This window comes from Coptis chinensis, chromosome 1, assembly GCF_015680905.1.
Source record: "Coptis chinensis isolate HL-2020 chromosome 1, ASM1568090v1, whole genome shotgun sequence".
NCBI lineage: Eukaryota > Viridiplantae > Streptophyta > Magnoliopsida > Ranunculales > Ranunculaceae > Coptis > Coptis chinensis.
This window is the reverse complement of record NC_141456.1, coordinates 43,461,284-43,487,219: the sequence shown is the minus strand read 5'-3', so window position 1 is coordinate 43,487,219 and position 25,936 is coordinate 43,461,284. Positions and strand designations below refer to the sequence as shown.

Here is a 25,936-nt window from a genome sequence, read left to right as displayed (position 1 = left end):
TTTGTATATATATGGTTGTTGGAAGGGTATTATGAAATGTCCAGGTTTATGACAGGTTTTAGGGTTTACGAATGTCGATTAAACAAAGGAAACTCTGCCGAAATTTCGGTAGAACTGTGATAGTGTCGGCCTCGAGATTCACTCATCGTCCTTGGGATGTGTGCTGGGGTCTCGGGGCGTGACATGAATAAGAGTTGGGGAAGAGCAGGAGAGCAAGACCCTCTGAAAGAAAAAGCCCAGAGAGAAGCGGGTGCTATAGCTAATTGTCCACCCTTCCAAGTTTTCTATGTTACTATGTTTTCTGGCACAACTACAGCTGTCAGGGAACATTGTAGATCTTCTATGGGAATGCCGACTACAGAAACTAAAAGACTACGACTACATGCCAGCCGGAAGCGAGTCACTTCTATTCTCGTTGGGGATGATCCTGCCCCAGTTAGACTTTCTAAGTAATACGTTTTAAAGCACTTGGCATTCTTTCCAGTTCAAAAGCCGACACCCCACCTAGATCAAAAGCAGATAAGCCTATCATTTCTCTTCTATGACTTAAATGAAACAACTCATCCTAGCTTGAAGCAGAGCATCATATATTCTTATGTAGTGACTCTAATTTCCACACTCATATACAACCAAATGGTATTCATGCAAGTAGAAAGAAAGAAAGAAAGAAAAAAAAAAAAAAAACTATAAGCAGAAATTTAGTGTTAAAATAGTATACCTAAAATTCATCAGTCAATCTCGATTTAACAAACTTGTCCCAATCTTCTTGGCTGATATATTTTTCGTATATTTTGGGAGGTTTTCTAAGCAATTCGAGTTGGTCTTTAAATGGTGTGATGTAGAACCTGGTCAGCCTGCTCTTGAATTCTCTCAATTTCTCACCGATATCTAGCAAAGTACCTTTCATTTCGGGGTCTTCCAAGTTGAATTTCCCCTTAAACACATACAAGAGATTTTGAAACTAGCAAAGAATTAAGACTATCTAATTAAGTAATTTTATTTTCAAACTTTTTACCTTAATAAATTTCCATAATCTGTCTCTCGCTTCTCCTTTGACATCATGCCAATTGTCATAAGTAGCAATGGAAACTCGAGAAGCAGCCATCAAACCTGAGTAGCTAGCCAAATCTTTCCCACCTTCACCAATACGTTGACCATTTTGATTGAATATAACATCCACACGTTCATTCTCTTTCATCTTTGTAAGACGTGAGCATACAACTGCTCCTCTACCTTTCCTTTTCTCTCCAGTACGTTGTGTCACATTTTCTTCCATGTTTGAGTCGGGAGTCTCGTCAACTTCCGTGTTAGAATTGAAGTTTTCTTCTGGATCCATGTCTGAGTCAATAGTCTCGTCAACTTCCGTGTTAGGATTGAAGTTTTGTTCTGGATCCATGTTAAATTCATGTAGAGTGTAGACATGAATAAAAGCACATGAAGCCAAATAAGATAACAACTATAACTTCTAAAATGATTACACAATTTTACTTAAGCAGAAGATAACAAATCAAAATAAACCCAAATAAATTTTATTGAGGAAAAAAATTAACGAAACAAACTTTTCTTAGTGATAAACTAAAATGATAAAATATCTAGTACAAGATAAACCAACTCCTTTGGAAGGAAAGAAAATATGTTTTAGGTCGAATCGACCCATATCCCTTCACAATTTGCACGAGCATAAGAACCCAAAGAGTCAACTTCTGGCAAACTTTTACTGTTTGTATGGTCAATAGAGCAACCAACGTTGATCTCATCCTCATGGTAGTCTCTTTCAGGAGCCCTCAATGTTATTGACCATCTTGGGTCGAGCTGGTCGGGTACATAAAATACTTGCTTGGCTTGGGAGGCCATAACAAAAAAGTCTGATTTATGGCCTATTCTACCAAGATCAACAGATGTGAAACCCAATTCATCCACTTTGACGCCATTTCTGCTGTCAACCCAATCACACTTGAATACTGGGACCTTAAGCGTCATATAGTCAAGCAACCATATTTCTTGAATAACACCGTAATAACACATCTCCGAAATGACTGGGTTTTTATCCTTGGCACTAGCAATTTGCACTGTTGAAGCCACTAAGCTTACACCACTATTCTGGTTTGCTAGTCTTCATGAGCCTTTGTATGAAAGCGAAACCCGCCAATAACATAGCCAGAGCATTTTATAACGTCTCGACGAGGTCCTTGAGCTACAACTTTCAAGATGTCTGAGAGATCGTTCCCGGGAATCATTTCCTCTTCCCCAACTTGCTTATGCAGGTTTTGGGAACTTGTTAGTCACATTTATAATATGGTATTAAATGTGATGCAAGTTCAATTAGTATACCGTTTTACGAAGCCAGTAAATAAAGGTGCGGTGGTGCTCATCTTGTAGCCATTTCGCTAACCTAAGGGAATTACTACGTCTTAGGTGCTCCATATGCTTCCTACAAAGACATAATTAGGAAAATACAGTAACCATCAAATTGTCCAAATTAAGCAAGAAACTTTCATAGTTTCTTGTAGACGACATTGTTAGGTATAATTAATGTCAACTTACTTAATATAAAGTTGTACGTCATCTGTGTTTTGCAAAACACACTGATGCGCTTGCTCCCAAGAGTATTGTTCGACTCCAACAACCTTCGTACCACCAAGAGGCTTCCCGTTGGATATTGTATCTTTTTTTTCTTTGTTGTTGGTATCCATGTTTCTTCCTAAAGGAACTCCCACGGTTTGCAGCACTGATAAGTACTTTCGAGAAGAAACTCTACGGCTTCCTCAACAAGATAATTTTCTGCAATGCATCATACGGACGATTTCGATTTGAGCGTATCCCTTCAATATCTTCATGAATCTAAAATTTAATATCTATAAGAGTTAGAGAAAAAGGGGAAGCTTCGTTGAATTATTGAAAAATATAAGAAATTAGCTTGTACTTGCCTCTCAAATGGATACATCCACCGGAAGAATACTGGACCACAAAGCTCGACCTCATGTACAAGATGAATTGTGAGATGCACCATAATGTCAAAAAATGATGGTGGAAAGTACATTTCCAGCAAACACAATGTAACCGCCAAATTGTCTTGGATTTCCTGCAACTTAGACACATCCACCACTTTGGCACAAAGAGAACTGAAGAAGAAACACAGCCTAATGATGGCATATCTCACATGTTTTGGCAACACTGATCGTATAGCCACTGGAAGAAGCTGTTGCATCAATGTATGACAGTCATGAGACTTGAGACCGTACAATTTCAAATCCATGCGATGCCTGAAATTTGAACAATATCCATCTGGCACTTTCAGCTCAAGCAAAGTATTGCAGACTTTTGCTTTCTCCTCTCTAGTTAATGTATGGCATGCTGGTGGAAGGTAAGTTCGATTTTCTCTTGCTTCTGGTGCCAGTTCCTTCCTAATATTCATCTCAACAAGGTCAAGATGACTTTTAAGGTCATCCTTCATTTTATATTTCATGCTGAGGAGTGTGCCAATAATACTATCACAATCATTCTTCTCAATATGCATAACATCCAAATTGTACCGTACAAGCAGAAATTCCCAATATTCGAGCTCAAAAAATATGGACTTCTTCTTCCAACAAGTTCTACTTTCGCTTTCATTAGTCGAGGCAAGCCACTTCCTCTTTTGTGTATTTGACTTTTCATTGGATGCCTTTGACTTCCTTTTTGATGCTTTTGGCTTCGGAATCACCAAATTTTTTTTCCCCATTTGACTTGGATCCCCTTGACCTTTCCCAAAATCTTCTTCCCAGTTAACAACTCTGGACTTGATCGACATTCTTGTTGCCCATTAAACCCCTTTCTTTGCTTCCTAAACCGATGGTTTTTTGGAAGCCACTTTCGATGTGCTTGATATATGTTTTTATTCGAATGTTTCAATCTAATGGAATCTGTTTCTTCACTGCAAATTGGACAAGCAAAATACCCCTTGACGCTACAACCAGCTAAATTTCCTAACGCGGGAAAATCATTAATTGTCCACATTAGTACAACCCTCAATGTAAAAGATTGCTGCTTGTAGGCATCAAAAACCTCAACACCAGGACCCCCACGAGTCTCGTAAATCTTTAATCAAAGGTCCGAGGTAAATGTCAATATCATTACCCGGGCTGTCGTGGACTGATATCAACATTGTCAACATCAAAATTTTTCTCTTCATACACAACCATGGAGGAAGATTGTAAGTGACCAACATAACGGGCCAACAACTATGCCTACTGCTAAGGTTACTATGTGGATTGATTCCATCTGTCGAAAGAGCTAGTCGTAGATTCCTTGGATCTGAAGCAAAAGTTGGCCACAACTTATCGATATCTTTCCACGCAGGAGAATCAGCAGGATGACACATTTGACCATCAATTACTTCTCTCTCATTTGCATGCCATACCAAATCTTTTGCTGTCCGAGCCGATTGAAACATCTTTACAAATCTTGGGATAGGTGAAAAGTACCACAATACTTTTGCAGGCGCTTTACCCTTGTTTTCTTGGTATCTTGATGCTCCACAAGTCGGACAAGTAGTTCTAGACTTGTACTCCTTACCTCTATAAAGTATACAATCATTGGGACATGCATGTATTTTCTCAGATCACATTCCAAACGTAGACAAAATATCTCTAGCGTTGGACATGGATTTTGGCAACTCATTAATTTCCGGAAGGGCTTTTCCGAACAACTTCAATAAAAGGCTAAAACTTTTGTCTGACCACCCGCTTCTTGCTTTCAAATTGAACATTTTGACAAGGAATGACAACTTTGTAAATGTTGTGCAACCTTTGTACAGAGGCTTCTCCGCATCTTCAAGCAACTTACAAAGTTTTTCAGGATCCCCAGTGAAATGCTCATATACATCCTCAACCATTCTAGTTGTGTCTGCAAAATCATCAGGGGTATCAAAATCTTGAGAAAGAGGTTGACATGTACTACCACTTCGCGGCTGATCACTAGGAGAATCTTCCCCATGCAATATCCATGTTGTATAGGTTTCTTCAAAACTGTTTTCATATAGATGATTTTTTATCTCCATCAAAGTCTGGTGTTGATTATTCCCACAAACAGAGCATGGGCATTTTATCCAATGAAGCATCTTCGGGCCTACACTCTTTTCAACACATTTAAGAAAGTACAAGACCCCTACTTTGAATTCGTTCGTTACTCTATCCATAGTCATTTAGGACCTATCCATTCTTATTCCTATTGCAAGTAAACAAAAACCTAAAACCCCATAAAGATAAGTCATTTTAAACACCGTAACCACAAAATAAAAACAAGCAACTACATGGAGCTACAGAAAGTACAAAGAAAAGTTCAGAGAACTAAATGCAGAAAACAATATCTAGCAAGAATACTGGTTTCCACTCAAGTCCTTACACGTACTATTCTCAAGAACTCCAAGAGCTTTCCCAAGAATCTGCAAGACAAAGGAAGAATGTTTACAATAACTCTCAAGTTACTTACTGCAATCACTACTTTGGCAATCTTAAATCAAGCTTATGACTTAAAGTGGTCTAACAGTAGAGTTCAGCTACTTATAAGGTTCTCAAACGTCAAACCTGTATCCATGCCTTTCAACCTACTGTGATGACCAGTACCAGCTGAAAGTAGCATTCATGCCAATCACTAGTTTCGCAGCATTAACTGCTTTGTTGTTGAAGGCATGGTCGAACGCAAACAACAAACACACTAGCAAAAGGAAGTAGTTTCCATATGATCCTTCTGCAGGTTGAAGTGTTCCAAGTGGCCACACCAAGGACCAATCTTGCATCTTGAACCACCGCTCTTGTAGGTGGATAAAAAACTTCTATTAAACTCGTATTTTATCATTGTGTCAAATGGAACAATTAAATCGTCAGGAGTCAGGTTCTATGAGTTTAGGTAGTTCAAGCTGCATAAGCTCCCAGTCTATTTTCTTAATTTTCTACTTGTTTGAAGTCCACATTTTCTTGATCCTTTTTAAGTCTGTTGGAAGTAGTAGGCAATGGATATCCATGGTGACTTCACATACAAATTAACACTTACTATATCTATCTGTGCATCACTCTAGACCATTCAGTTTTAGGTAGCATCTAGCTTATAGCTAAAATCCAAACGTCATATATCAGTAGTGTTCTTGATCAAGCAACAGAGTGCAATACATTTCTGTTGTATTATTAACTTTTAAAAACAGTTTTAAAGAAAGGATCATTGCATAGAGGTGCAGAATATATTCTCTTGAATTACCCACAACGAACTAACAAGACAACTCAAGTCTCTGTCAAGCCTTACCACCCAATTGCGGAGAACTAATTTAGGAGAAATAAAGATATATAATATATATATATATATATATATATATATATATATATATATATATATATATATATATATATATATATATATATATATATATATAATGGTATATTTTATAATAATAGTATATATATATATCTTTATAGAACTAATAGTATATTTTATAATAATGGTATTTATAAATGACTACTATTCTCAATACCCTATACAATATGCACCACTTTAGATAAAAAGAGAGTTATAACTAATGGTATTTATGACTATTCTATAAATGACTACTATTATATAATCATGGTATTTATAACTTCAAACATACTATTCTATAATTATAAACAACTCTAACTGATGACTATTCCATAAATAGAATTCAAATATCAACTCAAAATCCCCTATAGAATGAAGTATACCATACTATAGATATAAAACAGCTCTCATGTTAACGATCTTCAAACCGCCGAGCTACCGGTATCAAACAAAAGGTCAATCCTAACATGTAAGCTTCTTTATACCCTATAAAGTATACCACACTTTAGAGTAAAAAAAAATCTAATTGTAGATGAAATACCAATACTAACTATATCATAGTATAGAGAAAAAAAAAACAGCTCTCATGTTAACGATCTTCAAACCGCCGAGCTACCGGTATCAAACAAAGTAAAATCCTAACATGTAAGCTTCTTTATACCCTCTACAAGTATGCCACACATTAGAGTAAAACATCCCTCATGGTAACAAACTGAAAAGCTCCCACCTATTAACAAACTTCAAACCGCCTCGCAACTGGTATTTGTCTTTTGTATTAAGTTTTTCAGTTCTAATAGTGATGATACTTCTAGTGAGAATGATTCTAGTTCAGATTCTGATAGTTCTAATTCTTCTAGTTCAGATACTTCTAGTGATGATACTTCTATTATATCAGATATGGAGAATGAATATCGAATAGTAGATATTTTAGAATATATCAAAAGCTCTCAAGAAGATATTTCAAATAATGATGTTATACCATTTTGTTCTCTAGATCGTCTTGAGTTATATCTGGTGGGTTACTATTATTATAGCCAAATGCCAAATTTGGATTCATCTTTTAGCTGAGTGTCGTTATCTACAATGAAATCAATTATCAAACGATTGAAAGCTAGAACATACACTATGTCTCCTATGATCTCTAAAATCCCATTAGTAGGAAATGCAAGTCTCTATGTTCAAATGGAAACAAAACCGGAAGACAGTATTGTGCAACTAAGTATAGGACATATGCTTAACGCAATAATACTTCAAAATACTAACTCATTAAGCTTTAAAATATCATCCCAAGAGTTTATTGATTTATTATGAGATTATGATAATGTGTTAATGATATATAAAATCAACCTATTACCTTCCATTATGACCATAAATCAGTCTAATCTTATAGAGAAATTAAAAAGAATAGTGAAAAATGAGGATATAATGACACTACTATCAGATTTTATAACTCTACCTATCCATGATTCATATGGTCGGGATTTGACTTCAATATTGAAATTTCCACTCCCTTACTCATTATATATAACAGATGTTATTCTCAATTATTTATTTACGGAATTAGATTCAAAATATAAATTAATATATCCAGGTATACCATATCTTAGGTATATGCATGAAGTTTACATAATAATCCCTCAAATCAGTATCGAAATGGGCTTTGATGAGGTAGTATTTCAAGTCCAAATACTCAATTTGTTGAAAAAACTAGATTTAACAGGTAAAATGATTACTATGAAATCAGGAGACGAACCAATGCTTTTTCATGGTACTCATGATTGTGTAATCCAAGAGGGAAGAATAATAATAAAAAGCTTATGATGAAATCATCACATGATTTTTTGTCTCGTTTCTTATACTACCTTGACGAGAACCAATTATTTTCTTTGAACATGGATTTGGAGAGGCTCTCCTTGAAAGAGAAATCTGAGGTAGGTATACCCTCTACCATTGCTCCACTTCTACCCGTTCATGATGGGTCCCACAAATACCCCGGTTCTTTTGATGGTTTTCCGCATCTCAACTCCTGGCATCATTCTTTTATTGAGAGCCTGAGGGTCCCATTTGTGGATCTCCTAGCTTCATTCATGGACTCGCTTCAGTACAATAGCGATAAAGTAGACAATATCAATAAAATAGGAATTGGTTTCTGGTTCATACTTGGACATCCAGAAACCCTTTATCAGTTATTACATCTACCACAAATGGTTGAGAAGCTTTCATTACTGAGTAGCTCGCTGGAGTTATCCTACTATACAGCCCCAATGACGCATTGTATAATGCCTATACAAGGTCTAAAGGAGCTAGTTCCAAGTAATCCCAAGAAAATCCTTGTGGAGGTACTCACCGAGTATTCTGGTAACTATGGTCGCATCATAGTTCTTATTATCCTCGGTGTAGGATGTACCGCTTGGTTCTCGTTCGTTCCCATAGATGCGGGTGTTGCTCAACCTTTTGCCCCTTTCTCTTCATATGATTCATTTTTATGGATGGATTATGTTGCCCCAGGTTTAAAAAGTCTACATTTTGTGGAAGTTCAGAATGTAGCCGAGAACGTGGCTTCGATGCTTTCGAGGGACCCCCTTTAACGAATTTGGTGATCCCCTTGAACGGGGAAAATGGGAGCAGATAGGCTTGGGTATAATGATAGCAATATTCCTATCTGTAGGTATTATTATTCGACTCAGACGCGGGCTTTGGTCTCGTTGTTTCACCCTAACGGATAGCCCTAATACTTTTTACGTTATTCTCTTCCGAGGAGTGAAAGACGGCGTTGCCTAGGAGCTTTAGCCGTTCATTCGGATGTTCCATATGAAAATATTGGAGATTCACTTAAATCAACTAGGTCCTATTCAGTAGTCTAGGGTCGATGTCTTCTTGCATACCACATTATAGAGACAATCGGTAGCAAGTAGTACATTTTTAAGATTCGCACGGATGCTTTCGGTTTAAACCGGATGCACAACTACTTACTACTCAATTGATCCAAGGACCAGTATATCAAAGTTTCTACTATGTTGACTTGATCGATATCGATTGTTGCAGGTCGCCGCCTTGATTACCCTTTGGGACATTTGGAGTTAGAAGTGATGGTAAAGGTGGTACTTGTCCTTGACGATGGAAGCCCTTTAGTTTTTATGGAACAGGAGGCCTATGATTACGTGAAAATGGCTCGGCATGGTACTTTTTACCCCTAAAGCAGCCATTCCTACCAATGTATGGAATGGATTTGTGCTACTCGCGTCGGCCCGAATGCAATGAAAGTCGCGGGTAATGACAATATACTACCGACCATCACATTCCACTTTCCAGGGGAAAATTTGGATGTGACTTCGAGGGAGCGTTCTTAGTTTTTCCCGACTATCTATGCCCGGCTATTGTCCCTCATCGGTTTGATTTAGATTCACGTTGATAATAGGAAACCTTGCTCAATCAAACCATAGGTTTTTGTTTAACGTTTTAGAGAATACAGTTACCTTTGCTAAGGAGGAATGTAAACTAGGATCATAATCTCATTGAGATTTTAGGTAACAATAAAATAGAAACAACCTTACTTGAATAGGATTTGTTCTATAAGGAAATACCTCTGTTTCCTTGAGTAATCAAGAGATGGGCTCACTCCTCCTATAGAGAATCATTCTCAGTTCTCAGTAGCCAAGCGGAAACTAGTGTCGTTACTATAGTGAATATAGCTTGTCTGAACTAGAGGGTATACAATCATCGCAAAAAAAATACTTGAAACTAGAGGGTATCACATCTCATCGCAAAAAACAAATATATGCATAAAAAAAAATACCTGAAATAGAGACTGCCAGAATCCTTTGAACTTGGTTAGTTGGTCACCTTCAACAAAAACAAATGTGAAGAAGAAGATGTTAAAAGAAGCAAGTGAAGAAGACATGGTTAAAATCAGCAAAAAAAAAAAGTTGCTATTTTTATGAAAATGGTTACCTCGAGTGATTGAATAGTGAGGACGATGACGAGTTGATGTGAAGAAGACGAGTTGAGTTGTAGTTGTATAGGCACGTAACAACCCCCACAACTAACTTTGCGATAATTCTCCCAAAATCTAATTCCCGTTTCTCACGAGATAAGGTTGTGGGAGTCCACGACAATTCCAATTCTAGCAGTTTTTTATCCAAACGGGCTGTGAGAATCGTAAACCCACCAATTTCACTGTTGCGGGAATCCTAAGAGTTGTAGAACTGTAGAAGTTGTGGGGAGAGACCGAGAGAATAGCGGGAATCCAATTTGAATGAGTTTCGTATTTTTTTTGGCATATTTGACTATTTGGCAATTGGCATAAAGTCATAAACCACGGTAGAAAGTAGAAAATTTATATACCACTGTTTATGTTTAAGGTAGTGGGGATGTGGAGTACTCTCATGCTGAAAAAAAAACTAACCATGGTATATGGCCCAACTTATCCCATGGTTTTCATGTAACTGTGACATATACTAGTAAACCAATGACCAAAGAAATTTCTGCCGTGGTATATAAGTATTTCCCATGGTTTTCGGAAGAACCGTGGTATAAACGTTCTTATTGACCGTGGTATATGTGTCATTTTGTAGTAGTGATTGACATTTCTCTTGCTATTGTGTTAAGTTATTGTAAAATCTCGAATTCTCGTTAAGGGTATTTTCATAAATTATATATCAAACCTAGGGACATTTACGTACTTGGTCGGTCGGGTTTATATTTCAAACTTACATAACTTAATGAAACTTAACTCCGACTCATAAGCCACGTTAGGTAAGAAACTCATGCAAAAATTAGACAAAAATGTCATTTAATTAGCGGCTTTTCAGCGTTCGAAGCTTGCACGATTTAACAACTTACATGCATGAGTGAGTTATTATTATAGCATGCGGTGGGATAGGATGTAGGAAATTAAATTAAGCTTGATGGGCAGAAAAATAATTACGATGTTAAGTCAAATTAGTTAGTGGGTAGAAGTTTAGTTATGACCTTAGGGATAGTTTAGATATTGTGGCCTTGGCCTTTAACTAACTTAACATGTAAAGGCAAAATAATGCTTAGCCTCCATACTTAATAGAAACTAAAAAGAGTAACAAGATAGCTATTTTTTTACACTTAAATAACACCAAGAGAGAGAAATTTCTTTTATCCCATTCTAGTTCACTTACCTATCTATCCACCTTAAGATTTTCTACAACCCATCTCTTGTAAACACTAAAGTTAAGTGTGAAATTTCAAAACATGACTTAGGTATGGCTATCGGGGTTTCTTTTATTCTCGCGACAAGGCGAGATTGAGTTCCGTCGACTTCCATTTAATTAGTTTAAAGGTGAGTCTAGTCTTCTTCCCAAATAGCTAGTTTAAACTCATTTCAATGGATTTGATATATTACTGAAGATATTTGAATGGGGTGGTTTTATATTTCGGCAGTAGCTATTTGGAGAGGTAATGGCTTAATGAAATCAGTTGAGAAGAAAGCTAAAGGAAGAAATTCTTATTGATTTGGTAAGAAACTTTTATATCCTCTAGCTCAATACTTTGTTTCATACTTTCATAGTTTCATATGCCTTGGAATCATAAAAGCAATGATTCTAAGTTTATATGTATTAGAGTAAATTCGCACCTATTCATTGATGAAATTATTATGGTTTGGAGAGTGTTGAAATTTGGACTTGGATTGAGAGTTTATCAAATGGAATTGGTGTTTGGATGGGAGGAAATTGTATATGAAGCATTTGAATTGTTTAAGCTACTGATAAAATATATGTAAGAACTGAAAATGGCCTATTAGATGGCCTGGGAGGCCTGCAGTGGCCTGGGCTGCCTGTCAGTGTCTTGTAGCGGCTTGTGGTGGCCTATAGCAGTCTAGAACAAAACTTTTGGTAACTAGAAGGGTAGTACGTTAGTAATTACATTAGTAGTTAATATAATCAACAGTTAATTATTTCTTTTGACTTAAGTTGAAAGGAAATATAGATTTACGGTTATGCTTATATGATTTTATAGGAGTTGGATAAGGTTATGTGCTTGTTAGGATTAAGGAAACGAAGCGTGCTAAGGTAGGAACTTACATACCAATATATAGCCTGCAATTTTCAATGCATGATTTATTTGTTAAATTGATAAAAGATAGTTTGATTATCGAACCATGCATGTATATGTGATACTCATGTTTCACATTTTATTTTTAAATTGATATAAACTAAATATATTGACAGCTTTTGCGTGAAAAAGGAGTTTTGTGAAATTCGGGTTATTGGGATTAATTTTTTTTTTTTTTAAAAGGGAAAAACTCGTCTTGAAAAGGGGTTTTCGTCTCTCGTTTTCAGTAAGGAAAAAAGGAGATGGATTTTTGAAATGCGGGTATGGGATACCCGATTGTGTGTAAGCTATGTGTGAGGTTCTTGGATTGTTCAATTGATTTGGATTTGTTTTATGTTATTTACTATGACTGGGCCTGATTGGGAGTCATAGGTTGTTGTGGTTTTTGATTAGTTGGAAATCCGGAACTCACACATACGTGATTAGCTTGTGTGAGGTTACACATTACCTCGAGGAAGTTTTAACGCGAGGAGTGAGAGTTTAGGACGTGTGTCAGGATCCTGAGCAGTCTGTAGTCGTCGAACGGTTGACCACCGTAATTAGGGGACAACCCGTATTGGGGTCGTGGTCATAGGGCCCACATGAGCCCTAAAAGCTTTGGATTTTGTGTGTAAGATCACAACTAATGACACTTCAGCTCCCTGCCGGTAAAATCAGGAAAATAACGGTGCATGGTTCACAATGGGAAGTACTGAACCGAGATATTGCTTGGGACTGGGGCTGAGTACCAGTCGTATCCTCACCATTCTAATAGGATGCAGTGGCCACAATAGTTGTATGATGATTGTGAAAAATCTATTTTGAGTATTAAAGAAGTATGCTTATATGATTTCTGCTAGTTAGTGATTTATTATATAGTCACGATATTTTGATTATTATGATGGAAACCCTGTATGTTTTAAATGGTTTTGCTTTAAGTAGATTATTTATTGGTTAGGTACATTTCTACTGGGCATTGTTGTTTGCTCATTCCTATATTTATACCTTTAAGATGAAACTGTTATGGAGGAGACAATTACTACTACTAGTGATGATGGTTATGGTGACTTGGGTGATTTTCACTATGCTTGATGAGAGAGGATCTAGCTTATTTTGCTGTAAATACTTAATGTATATGTATAACAGTTCACACTCAAACAGTTTTGTATATATATGTTATCACTGTCATGTATAAAGTTAAGTTAGATATGTAGCTTGGAAGGATTGATCTATGAGGATTATATTATTTTGATTTTCAGGTTATGACAGGGTTTAGGTATTTGAAATGTCGATATTTCAAATGAAACTCTGTCGAAATTTTATAAAATTAGGATGACGTAATGCCTCGAGATACATCTCCATGTCCTCGGGATGTGTGTTAGATATGGGGGTGTTACAGTTATACTTGTGGGAAGGTACTCTATTCGAGAATAGGCAGCGTCGTTCGACCCTACTCTTGAATCCATTTCGATTGATTTAGAGATTAGGATGCTCTATATTTAAAGCTGGAGATGTATCCACGTGTACTCACTACTCAGTTGATTCTGATAGATTAATAACCATCTTTGCTTCGTATTACTTTACTAAGTAACTATTAGCAGAAGAGGTGTTTGTTCTTTTCATTGTTTGGTTTTGTGTTTCTTACTTGGACAGTTGTATACTGGGTACTTTTTTTTTCATATTAATTGGATTGTGAATGATAGAGAAAACAGTAGTATTTATTTTCAGTCTGCTACGACGACTGATCTTTACATTTTGTCTTCTTAATGCAGTATCCAGCTACTCATTGTTCCCTTTTCTATTTGAAGCCTAGGAGTATCCCATAAAAGTGTTGTTGCTTGTTTTTCACTCACTTCTCATGTGGTCAGGTTTTACTTCACAATATATAGCAAAGTTGCAGCATTAAATACATCACGATCGACAGATAAAGGTGACACAAAGATCGCAACAAGTGGAAAATCTTCAGAGACTGCAAAGGAAGGTGGTGCAACGGTTGTAGGCGTTGTTAAGATGTGTTATCTGGTGGGTCTGTTTGTTGTTGAACTATGGGGTCTTATTTTACAACCCTATTTTCTTGGCGACATGCTTCCTTTTTTGCCTCTTATGTTGATGTCCACATATTGTGCATTTGGTGTCATGTACTCTTGGTTATGGAAATTAAAACGAATCATGAAATCTTAGTAGCCACTAGCTACCATGTCTACTGCCGTGCTCTAGATAAGTTGTATTTTTAGAGTTCAAGCTCATATATATCTGATGATTCCAATTAATCAACTAAAGATTGTGGAATGAAAATGTCTGGATCTGTTACTTATTGGTATAACAATATAGATGTAGAAAGTGACACGCAACAGATATGTGGTTCAATTCCCATGTACTAATGTGCACTACTAGTGTTCGTCCCAAAAACATTTCTACTATTGACAAAAAATTAATGAAAAAAAAAGTGTGAAAAACCTTTTCTCATCTATTAGAGCCAGGTTTCGATCCTAGGACCTGTGGGTTATGGGCCCACCACGCTTCCGCTGCGCCACTCTGATTATTTGCTTTTTTTGTGCAAATTGTTTATTTTATCTGAACTTCCAAAGAGGCTTGGGTCTTAAATAGTAGTAGAGCACTGTGTTATTGCTGGATTAATGATACGATTTGCCATTTTGTCTAAGATTACTCCTTCAAACTTACCATCAACTTATCATCTTAAGTGGCTGAGGCCGTGAGGGTCTACTCAATTACCGAAGATTAGAATATTAGAAAATTTTGATATCTAGCAATAAATAAATTTTCCACTCAATTATAGGCTGAAATCTTATTGGTTAGTTTGATATTTTTGTGGGAATTTTTCTCACTCAAAAGCTCGGATCAAAATGAAGACTTTAATTCAGAATGACCTAATCACAACACACAATCAACTAGCTCAAAACATGGAAACAACTGGATCTCAAATTTTTTTACAAGTTTATAGTTGAATGTTTTTTTTTAGATGGAGAAGAAAGTAGTTGTTTGTCATGAGAGAATAAAGAAATTGATCTATAGAAGTGGAATAGAGATTTGGGGAATAAGAGTTTGCTCACATGAAGATTGGGTTGAGTCAAAAAATATTAAATTTCTATTATGTTAGGACTTACGAGGAGAAGATTATTATTGGAAAAAAAAAAATAAGACTGTCCTGAAACCATAATTACTAACACTGGCCCATTAAATAAAAGTAACGAGTACTACAATCATAAATTCATAATTATTTTTCAATTTGTGGGATTGGGCCTAATTTTGTGAAAGCTATAAGACTTTAAGAGTAGTTTGGTGAATTCAGGTTATGCCATGTCCGAAATGCCGTCGAAAGCATATACGTGAAATCCAAGCCCATAAATACAGCCCAGCTCAATCCCCGAACTAAAAAGAGAGGCCATCATCGTTTAATGGGCCTAGCTAGGAGATACACATACACGACTACACGAGGTTCAGTTTGCTTCGAGAGTGAAAGATGACCATTCGCGTCCTCAAAGAACAGATAGCACCCATATGTTACAGGCTTACAAACTCTTTTCTTGAAGATTAGAGCTGAGTTCACCAAATATTGTGTATCACGAATAAAAATCACCATTTGAAGAGAAAATACCAACTAAATCATCAAAAGTAACTGCAAACATCCAAATGTTTCAATGGAAATGGGTTGCAGTCACTGGCATTAGTTAGTACATCTGGTAATTAGTCGTGACTTGCCTGGTACTCTGGTTACTGGAAATTGATTTTAAAGTGCATGATAAAGAGGGTTAATGAACAAACTCTTCCAAAGATTTGAACTACAGAGAGTCCAAAATTTTAGATACATACCACAGGTCCACAATCCTCACTTTTTTCTCTCTAAAGGAACCTTACAAAAATAAATGTCACAACTTCTTGGCAAGTGTTACACAATATTATTACATATAATTTCACTCAAAAACTAACCAACTTGTCTTCATTCAAAAAATCACCAAAGGCGACTATAAAGACATGACAATGATAACTGATTATGATGCAAATCTCATATTGGTCTGAACTACTTCTGATTCAAAAACTACCACTACCAATTTTGTAAAAAGGATATTGAAGACCTAGATCAAACATGCATATCATTTCGATGATACTCAAAATAAAAACTTCTGCAGAGCGATTAGAGCAAGCTTGTGACGATCAAAATATATCTAAATAACCAGTAAAGAGAAAAGTATAAAAGCAAGAAAAGTGATAACAAAGTGCGAAGGGGATGGATGCGGAATGAGGGTGTGAGAGAGGTTATCTAAATTCAACCCAAACATTTTTATTGAAAAGACTGAATATCGTAGGCAGAAAACTACTTAGATAGGAAATACAAATAGACGGCGCTCCTCTAGTACCAAAATGAGCGTAAAACCATGCCTTAATTCATTCTTCAAAACCAGCCAGCGCCACCAGGCACCAGAAGTTACTCCACGGAAAACCTAGGTATGGCCCTGCAGACCAGAGGCTTCTTCATCTCCAGAGATAATTAAGGCATTCAGATAAGTCCACACCACTATCAGAAGGAACCCATTTGAAGTTCTGAAGTAACTGGGCCAACCAGAGTTGAACAGTAGCCATACCCAAAGCTTTCCCAGGACAGATCCTCCTTCCAGAGCCAAAAGGAGCCAACCTCAGATCAGAACCCATAATGCTCACATCCTCGTTGATGAATCGCTCAGGTTTGAATTCATTAGGCTCAGACCAAACATTCTCATCATGGGTGATTGCCCACATATTCACCATAGCAGTGGTTCCAGCAGGGATAAAATTCCTTCCAATGTGTACATCATGGATGGCGAGTCGAGCCCAAGACAAGAGCGGGCCAGGAGGGTGTACACGGAGGGTTTCTTTCACTATTGCAAGGAGATAAGGAAGGTTGGGCAAGTCAGAATTTGATACCAATCGGTCGTTGCCAACAAGAGAGTCGATTTCTGATTGAGCTTTGGATTGAATATCCGGATGTAGGACCATCCTTGCAAGAATCCATTCCAAGAGGATTGCAACTGTATCAGTACCCCTAAATATCATTTCCTGAAAATCGTAACCATATTGGTCTTAATATCAAGAAGCAAGTAAATCAATATGCATTTGATATCAATATCGAAGTAAAATCAATTACAACAAGTGAAAAGCATCTAAACAGGCAACAACATTAAAGTTCCAACAAAACTTAGAGGAAAATAACAATCTAGTGCAGCCTATCGTTTGGCATTAATATAAATCCCGGTACTAATTAGTTTCCAAATAATGGTAAGAAAAAATTAAGTAACTAATAAAGAAACAAACAAGAAAGAGCTAAAGTTAAATGAAGAGAGAAGAACTTGTTACCCAGAGAACCGCAATCATATCAGAATCAGAGAGACTATTTTCCATTTCCAAGTTAAGTAAAACATCAACAAAGTCACCAGCACTTTCATCACTCAGCTTCCCATCAACCCTCTTCATTCTAACTTCTTACATCTTTTCCTAACCCCTTGAAAATCAAACCACCCGAGCACAGGAAAATGATCACTCCAGTTAAAAATCCCAAGTAACTCATACCCTTCACTCACTAACTCTTCAAGCATAAACGCCTCACCAGAACCCTCATTAAAATCATAACTCTTCCCAAAAACACTCATCATTACATTGTTCAGAGACCCAAAATGTAAAACTCTCTTCACTTCAACTTCCCTATGTGAGGATTTCTCCAATACCCAGAATCGCATGTCAATCAGTAAAGAAAACTAAATTATAATAGGACATACCTGAAGCCATAGCGTTATCAAGCAAGTCCTATAAGCAGCAGCGGAACGTTGTTGTCTTCCACTCCAAAACCCTTATTGTGTTCTCTCACAGTGGATGGAAAACTTATGAGAATCAGAATAGGGTTTGGGGTGGGGACCTCAACTTATATACTATGGGTGTATTTCTATTATAGCCCATCATGATAATAGAAATACGCTCAAGCCCATAAAAGTATCTGCACATATCGTTAAGCCCATACTCACTTTATACACGTGTGATTTGAGACATGTAAATGACTCGGTCATGTTACTTTAAGATCACGATTTAGTGAGTCTTCTCAATGTCACTCGGACGTAGTTCGACAATAAACAATTGTGTAATGTGTATAATCTATGTAGGTACACCTTAAAGAGAAAAGTTCTAACAATCTCCCACTTGTACCACATAGATCATAACCTGATATTAAACAATATTGACCTTAAGAGCTCTAAAATTAGACTGTCGAAATAAAGAGTGACATCTCAAAAAAAAAACAATCTGGTCCATTGAAAATAAAAATATAGGATCACAGCGGCCTTTGCCACATTTAGCATGACTAGACCCATCTGTGGTCACAATACTAATATCTCCAACGACATAGATTAAGTATGGATGTGTAGCATGAAAATAACATGTAATGTGATCCCTGAACATGTTCATTTTCAACTGGTCCAACCTTATGATTTATAGTGATTTTCTTTATTCTACTTAATCAAACTGTATATGCGCAACCATAAATGAATAAGTAGATAACTTTATTTCAAAATAATCATCAATTCTTGAGTACGGGTCAAGAGTTACTTAGTAATACAAACTCCCATTTGAAATGAAATATCACAAAGACTAATTAACCACTCCTGTACAAGCTAGAAGCTCTTTTAAGTGCCTTAAGTGGTAAGCTTTTAGTAAGTGAATCCATATTTTGGAGATCAGTACTAATATACTCAACTATCAACTGTCAAATGATAATTTTGAACCCTTCCTTCATGTCAAGAAACTTTATATCAGTGTCCTACGGGACGCTAATATATGAACTCTTGTCATTCTCAAAGAAAAAATTTAGCGGCTTTAGTATCACAATAAATCTTTAACAGTTTCTAAATGAAACTAACAACATAATACCGGAATCCGATAAGATCCAATCGGTTACCAAATGATTGGTTCTTCGGCATGTGAGTGTGAAATCTTTTGTTCTTTGCAAATACCGCATAAAACTTTTAGCCGCTTCCATATCCATTCCTGGATTAAGTATTTGCCAAGCATTCCAACTACGTACGCAGTAACTGGAGCGTACAAACTTGAGCATATATGAGACTCCCTACTGCTAACGCATATGGGATATCTTCTTATAAACCGTTCTTTGAATATGTAAGCAAATTTAACTTATCACCATTACCAAAACGTGAATTACCTGGTAAATTGTTGTGCATGCCAGAACTACTTAGCACCTTTATTGACGTAAGCATTTTGTGAAAGCCAAAACATATCACGTGATATATCACAGTGATCTTTATGCATATAACAAAATTACTACACCGTATGTCACTTCTTGCTAGTAGAATATCATCAACACATATTACCATAATAAATAAATTTGCTCCCACTGATCTTATAATATAAACATTGATCCATGTTAATTTAACTTAAAACCAAAAGAGGCAATAATGTGATCAAACTTTAAGTACCACTGACGAGATGTCTGCTTTAAGCCATAGATGGATTCTTCAACTTGCAAACCAAATGTTCTGTGCCTTTGGACTCAAAACCCTGAGGTTGCTACACGTATAGATAGTCTCACGAATGTCACCATTCAGAAAAGCCATCTTAACATCCATCCGGTGTAACTCTAAATCATAATGAGCTACAAGTGCCATAATAAGCCTTCTCTTTATAATAAATGCCTTCATTATGAGTAAAGTCTTTCGAGAAAAGATATCTTTTATATCTTTCGATGTTGCCTTTTTGAGTCATGATTAGTTTTGCAATCCCATTAGCAAACCAATTGGTTTGACTCCTTTACGCAATTCGATAAGATCCCAAACGTCATTGTCTTTTACATATACTTAAACTCATTTAACATGGCATTCATCCAATCTAAGGAGTGAGCACGTTGTTTGGCTTGAACGAAAATAATGGGATTATTTTCAGTTCCTATATCAAATTTATGCTCTTGGAGATACACTATATAATTTCCTTAAATAGTTAGTCTCCTCCCCTTTATGTGAATTCTTTAATGACACTTCTAATTGAGTTTGTCGAGGTTTTTCTGTAAAAGTAGGAGGCAACTTAGGAATACTTGGTTGATTTTCAACCGCATACTGTCCAAAGACAGGTATGATCAATCCATTAAAGGAACATTGTGTTCTTTCTTCAAATCATTATTCCTAGGTTGTGTACTCCCACTATTCTCAACATTTTCAATAAATATGGCATTATCCGTCACAAATAAATAGGGTATTTGAACAGGGGAAATAAAACATGAAACCCCTGTACCTTTTCGAATAGCTAATAAAGTAGTAACTATAGTTCTTGAGTCCAGTTTCCTTTTATTAGGCTTGTATGGCCTAGCCTTAGCTGGACAACCCCAAATATGTAAATGCTTTATACTAGGTTTCTTTCCAGTCCATAGTTCATCATATGGGGTTTTAGTTACTGCTTTACTAAGTACTCGACTAAGGTTGTCTATTGCAGTCTTTAAGGTTTCACCTGTAGAGACTCTGGTTAAAAATATGATTTGTCATTCTAATAACCATGTCTTTTAAGGTCTAATTTCATCTCAAATACACCATTTTGAGAACGATGTCACATTCCATCAAGTATCTTGCAAATAGTCCTGGATGTTGGCCTGATTCATCATACCCACTATAGTATTTACCACTTCGGTCGGTTTGATGGTTTAACTTTATAAGCCTTAAACACATCCAATGACTGATTTTTCACGAATTAAGCATGGATACCCATAGAAAAATTTGTCTATAAAAGTGATACAATACCATTGACCATTCCATGAAACCGTAGGGAATGAACCACAAATAGTGGTAGATACGTACCAAATCTAAGACGCCTAAAATTCTCTTGTTGGCACCAAACTTCCATATGTTTGTTTGTTTTCCCCTTTTACTCATTCAATACAAACTTTAAAAGTTTGGAAAAAAAACAAGGGGACCAAGAACTCCATTTTGACACATGCTTTTCAATTCTCACCTTAGAGATATGACCCAAATGCTCGTGTCATAATGTAAAGGAGTTCTTATTTATTAATCTACACTTAATACCATAGTTAATAACATGCAAAATTTCTTTTGACCTTAAGTGAGAGGCATCCAAGTCTAACTTACATAGATTATCCGTATAGCATGGACTATAAAAAATTTGTTTTTTTTTTTTTTTATTGAGACTAGAGAATTTTTTTTTTTTTTCAAAAGAACAAGTATAACTGGATTTGTTCTAAGAGGAAATTGAAGTTACTTAATAGTCTCATTAAAATCCAAACAAAAGCCATACTTTTTAATCTAAAGACCATGATGTCCTCAACACAATCTTTATTGTCATTTCCTATGAAAATGAAACCTTTGGGTATCAATGCGCTTTCGGCTCCTTGAGCAACTTTGCATGAAAACACTAATGTGAATAGTTGCAACTGTATCTATCCACTATGACTTAGATGGTACTTCAGCTAGATTAAATTTAGAACAAACAAAACTTAAATTCATTACCTTTCTTTGCGACTCACTTATGATATTTTGGACATTCTTTATAAAATGTGACTTGCATGTTTCTTGCGAAAGCAACAGAGATAACCTTATCATGTTTATCTTTCACGTACATTTACTTAAGAAGTCACATTATCTGCAATATTTTTACCCTTATTATCTATTTTCTTTTCTCAATGCCCTAATTGTCATTCCAGAAAGTTGCCAAGTGAGCACTAGTCTCTTAGTCTTATCTTGTTTCAACATTTCTCTTATTGCACATATTGAGCAATGAACTCACTAAATTCCTTTGAGTATTATACTTCATCTCAATGGGACCAAATTGTGCTAAAAGAGAAACTAGAATGAGGTGCACATGAAGATTATCAGAAACTCCAACTTTAGTGTCCTCAATTTAGCAACAAGATTAGACATTTCCATAACATGCTCTCTAAAAATTCATATTCCAGTATACCGCAAGGTGACAAGTTTACTAAAACGCATACTTGCCTCCATCTTTTCCGATGCAACATCGGTATGCAACTTGGCTTAAGAATTTCTTGGCATTTTCTATCTTGGGCATTACACAAAGAATTCAGAAACATAGTACTTTATTATTATAAGACTAAGACTATTATAGCGCGCCCACTTTTCCTAGGTAGTCTTTTATCAGCAAAACTAGTACCAGTAAGCTTAGGAGGCACATCAACATGCATGGCATAATCCCAAAACCATACATCCAAAAAAACGATTATAAGATGCTCTTGCTATTAGCAAAGTTGGAACAACTTAGAACTAAACTGTTGGCAAATATAGAATGTGCATTCATTGAAGCATAACACAAAAGATATCTCACATTACTATATATGTCATATACTATAATGCATTGACAATAATAAACTTGAATATTATCATGCATTCATTAGTCTAAATGAAAATTAATAATCAAGTAGACAAATGACAAGATAGAAAACATTTATAAAACTTTAGTAGTGGGCCTTAATGAGAAACCTAACATACCATTATAATTCAAGTATTTGGACAAGCATTTAACGTGTAAGTGGTTCTCTCTAAATACATAAGGCTAATCGACATATGTAAAACAAAGTTAGGCTTGGCTAAACAATAAGTCTTCCTTAGGGCCGACTATTGAACGCATAAGTAATTCCTAAAATTATTTTCCGTATATTAATTACCTTATACCGTCTTTAATCCGGCCAAAATAATAAACTTCCTTTGGGCCGATTATTACTTGCATGGATTAAGACGCAACCATATACAATCTAATAAACTTTACCATTAAAACCAAATAAATTTTCCATGAAAGAGGCCACTTAGGCAGCGTATCACGTTGAACTTATCTAAGTTTCATGGTTTAGATTGCTAATTTTTTCAAATGTTTGGAACATGCTATTATTCAATTCTATTAATTAACATAATGATAATAGTAGAAAAGAAAATTCCAATAGCAAAGTTAAGAAATCCAAACATAATAAAGCTGAAATTTAAGTCCATCTACTTTATTGGGCCCGAAAAACTCGTCAATATGACTATTCATACGTCCAAAATGGACTTAAAACGAGGTATATACAACTGAAATAAGTTAATTGGGCCCAAAAAAAACCAAATAGGCCCAAAACAGGGTCAAACTAGGTCCAGTCAGCATGAGTCGGACCCGGTCAGCACAAGTCAAACTTTGTTTTTGTAAAGTCAGAACTGGCAAACCCAACATGGGCCATGGGGACTTTAATAAAACCCTATTTCTAGTTTATGGGTTGGAATCGGTTGGACTTTGGGCTATGGGGCATACGTTCTTTAATAAAACACAATTTCTATTTTTAGTATTTTTTTTAAAAACACTTTTTGAAAAAAAAAAAAAAACCAATAAAAAAGGTTTTATTTTGGAATCGGTTTTAAAACTCTAAAACTTGCACCAGGTGAGTTGACCTAATTTGAGACCAAAAAAAGAAAAACTCATCGTCACGTTCTAATAAAACAGATAGTGCAAACAAAACTTTATAGTTTTTTTCCGACCCCAACCTGCCTCCATTAATCCCATCAACTGAACGATACAAAACAAGTTTCGACCGTCAGATATCATCTCTACCATCACACAACCCACCACACCAAATTTCAGCCCCATTAGACACTGCATCTCCGAGATACATAGATTTTAAAATCGCCAGATTCATATAAAAACGAGTTTTTAACCACTTTTAACATCAGTTAACTACATGAATCTGAGATCGAAAACTACAAGCCACCGTACGGATTTAAAATATGGTATGAAGAGATCAATACTTGAAAATCTCAGGATCATACATCCAAACCCGAAGGAGATCCAAGAGTCCAAACTTGACAGGAAAAACAGTTTCGGGAATTTTCGAATTCAACCTTTGACGGCGATACCCACCATAACCGGCGATCAAAACCCATCATCCACCGTTGGATATGATCCTTAGATGATGAAGTACTGACTCCACAAATCCCGACCCCAGAAAAATCCGGTCGCCGGAATCCGACGGTTCAATAACGTTGAAACCGAAAAAAAAACTGATTTTTCTCAATTTTAATTTTAACTGTATAAGAAAATAAACCGTATGTTTTCTTAATGACTAACATCTAGGCGACTGATACCAATTGGAGTAAAGAAAACTAAATTATAATAGGACATACCTGAAGCTGCGGAACGTTGTTGTCTTCCACTCCAAAACCCTTCTTGTGTTCTCTCACAGTGGATGGAAAACTTATGAGAATTAGAATAGGGTTTGGGGTGGGACCTCAACTTATATACTATGGGTGTATTTCTATTATAGCATGATAATAGAAATACACCCATAGTATATAAGTTGAGGTCCCAGGATAATAGAAATACGCTTAAGTCCAAAAAAGTATCTGCACATATTGTTAAGCCCATACTCACTTTATACACGTGTCATGACTTGACATGTGTGATTTGAGACATGTAAATGACTCGGTCATGTTACTTTAAGATCACGGTTTAGTGAGTCTTCTCAATGTCACTCGGACGTAGTTCGACAATAAACAATTGTGTAATGTGTATAATCTATGTAGGTACACCTTAAAGAGAAAAGTTCTAACACCCTATTCACACTCATTATATGTTTTATGTCCCCGATCATTTTTTGACCAATTTTATTTCTAAAAGAACCAAAACTAGCTATTCTTTTTGGACAAAATAAATGAGTAGCTGAGATTCTTCTCAAGTTTCTCCAATAATCACCAAAAGGAGCAAAACCCATTGCCCTGTGAAACAAAAGTTCGTAAGCAGATTCTTTAACAGGTCTATCAGCAAAAGCAGAACTGTTTAAAATCTCTTTAGCAGTTTCAACACTACTTGAGATAATAAAACGAGTAAAACCGACTGAAAATGCCACTAGTGGTAAAGCTTTAAAAGTTTTAGCAAGGTGTGCAAGTACTCTGTGGGTTTTAGAACTAGTGAATGTTAAAACTAAACCTAAGAAAGGAAAACCCGATGGACCCGGAATCATAGTTGTTGAAGAAGAAGAAGTTTGGATTTTGGATATAGCCCATGCAAGACCACCTGGTGTTAACCAAAACCCAAAGACAGCTAGCAGAACAAGAAAACACGAGTAGGAAAGGGAAGCGGGTATGGGCAAGAAGAAAAAGAGACTTTCTGGAGTCATTGTTGGTTTCTAGGAGAGAAAGAGAGAGTTGGAAAGTGAGAAAAGAGGAGTGTGCTGGTGAAGCGCAAGAGATGAAGAGAGTGTGGAAGGCGGTTAAATAGGGGTTTGAAATATCAACTATGGTAAAGCCATTTAATGGTGAAAAGAAATATGTTGATTGATAAAATTGGAAATTCAAAAATATGAGCAAAGTATTAATCAGATTGTTTCAGAATGAGGAAAATATTGATTTGGTTTGGTTTAAATGGTATAGAAAAGGATTTGAAGACAATTTAGGTTAATTTATACATATAACAATTTTAGGAAATAATAAAAAGAAAATAATATAATTAATTTATATCAAGAATAGAAAACTTATTAATTTGTGTATAAAAATGAAAAGCTATTTGGTTTTAATTAGGA

The 25,936-nt window shown here is 35.9% G+C and overlaps 2 pseudogenes; one reads left to right on the top strand and one right to left on the bottom strand.

The window, feature by feature from the left end:
• Positions 1-14,635, top strand: part of LOC147524183 (dolichyl pyrophosphate Glc1Man9GlcNAc2 alpha-1,3-glucosyltransferase-like) — a 47,723-nt pseudogene extending 33,088 nt beyond the window's left edge.
• Positions 14,636-16,618: 1,983 nt separating this feature from the next.
• On the bottom strand, positions 16,619-25,534 carry LOC147524182 (cytochrome P450 78A5 pseudogene; annotated as a pseudogene).
• Positions 25,535-25,936: the final 402 nt, after the last annotated feature.